Below are 2,245 nucleotides of genomic sequence, written 5' to 3' on the forward strand. Positions count from 1 at the left end.
GGAGGAGGGGGGGGGAGGGGGGGGGGGCTGGGGGGGGGGGGGGGGGGGGGGTTGCCGGTCTAGCAGCCAAATGGGAATGTGGATGAGGTTAGTATCTTTTTCTTCGAGCCCCCTAGGCAAAACGAGCACTTAACCCTTGCAGTGCCAGGGTAGCCCCACTTCCAGGGTTAAAGAACTATTGAATTTTGAAAAAAGAAACCTTTTGTAGTGGGGCTGCCCCTGAACTGAAAGGGTTAATGGCTCCTTGGGCTAAAGAAGAAATACTCGCCCACTCCTTGGTCCTGAGGTAGTGACCGCTCGCCTCTCTCCCCCTCCAATCTGGAGGTAGTATGTCCCGGAGTGTCCTTGCACGGCTGCATTAGACATGATGACATCACGAGTCCTTAGACCGCCGGGATCCATAGGAGAAGAGGCTGTGGGGACCGGTCTAGCAGCCCAGCGGGGCAGAGGAGCAGCAGAGGATATTTTCTCTCTTGGAGAAATTGAGAAGTTAACCCCTGCAGGGGGGAAGTGGGGGTGTAGGGAGGTAGCCCAACTGCAAGGGTTAATTTTTAGATTGCCTGCAGCTCTTCTTTTTGGGATTCTATGTTTACCGTTCTATTGGGCTCCAACTGCAGCGGTGGCGGTTGGGAGTCCCCGATGCCATATTGTACTGAGCGGGTGACGTGCTATGCAAAAATAATAGGGAACGGGCCCTACGTAATGGAGCACAATGGGCACTTCTGGACTGGCCTTTAAAGGTCCCACAGCTTGGGGCCCAGACTTTTTTCTTGTCTTGCGGTTGCTGGAAGTTCACTCTCTACGGATGGGAAATATTGCCTTTGGACTGACCTCTCTCTCCACCTTTTAGGTGATCTGGATTTGGGAGGTTGGCACCCCGAGTGAGAACATTCCACGTGAGCATCATGTCGGCCATATTAGAATGATTGGAGCTGCACATTGAACGTGTGTGCTGTGTTACTTTCCACCTGATTTAGGTTCTGTGGCGTGTAATCCGGTGTGCTGTAGAGTAGACTGAGCCTTTTCTTTCCAGCAGTGCATGCTGGGAGCCGCCATTCTAGAACACTGGATCATGTGATCGTCTGCTGCTATTAATACATAACTGGAGAGGAAAGTATAAAAGGTGACGGGGAAGCTGCACATAACTTCACCAGCGCCTCCGTCTGTGCTCTCTGTTAATCTTTCTATGGCATTGTACACTGTGAATGTTTCCTATGAGATGTGTTTTATGTTGTCACAAACCCACGGCGGTTTTCCTGACCTTCATTGTACATTGCACTGGTGTGGGGAGGGATTGGATCTCTTGCTGTGCGCACTGAAGCAGTTGTTGTATGCTGGGAGGGAGCCAAGATTCCACAATGCACTGGGGAGGGGGGCAGGGACGCAACTGTGCCATGGGCCGCCGTCATGTCTGCTCCTTGATGAACTGGAAAGCTGATTTTGTTTAAATGTATCACCCGTTCCATTAAATGGCGAACACGTAAACCTGAGCCGGGGTAGAATGATTACTGGGATGGTCCCTAGCTTAGATCCGAGGCTGACTGGTTTACTCCGGCCATTCACAAAATGAAGCCTAGCCCTGCACTGCAAGGGTTAATTTCTCGTTGTGGTCTAGGGGGCTGAAATAAAAAAAAAAAACATATGCCCGCCTGATCCTCCGTCTCACTGGGCTACTAGACCCGCAGAGGGAGAGGGTGGTCGCTAGTCTAGGGGCTGGTATACAAAAGATATGCCCGCCTGATCCTCCGTCTCACTGGGCTACTAGACCCGCAGAGGGAGAGGGTGGTCGCTAGTCTAGGGGCTGGTATACAAAAGATATGCCCGCCTGATCCTCCGTCTCACTGGGCTACTAGACCCGGAGCGGGAGGTGAAAGGTCACTAGTCTAGGGGGCTGAAATAAAAGATATGCCCGCCTTATCCTCAGTCCCAGCCAAGTCATCAGACGATACCCAGGAGTGGAGCCAAGCCATCAGATGATACCCAGGGGTGGAGCCAAGCCATCAGACGATACCCAGGGGTGGAGCCAAGCCATCAGATGATCCCCGGATGTGGAGCCAAGTCATCGCATGTGGAGCCAAGTCCTCAGAGGATGCCAATGTTCCTAATACAGTTAGTGGCAGACACATGACCAGGGTCGTGGTCCGTCTGTGGTTTTGGGGTGAGATAAGCTGGTACGGCATATGGTCATATACATGCCTGATACGTAATAAAAGGAATGTACTTAAAATAACTTCTGTTCCTTCAT

This window comes from Nanorana parkeri, unplaced genomic scaffold, assembly GCF_000935625.1.
Source record: "Nanorana parkeri isolate BGI_ZX_2015 unplaced genomic scaffold, ASM93562v1 scaffold1320, whole genome shotgun sequence".
NCBI classification, from domain to species: Eukaryota; Metazoa; Chordata; class Amphibia; order Anura; family Dicroglossidae; genus Nanorana; species Nanorana parkeri.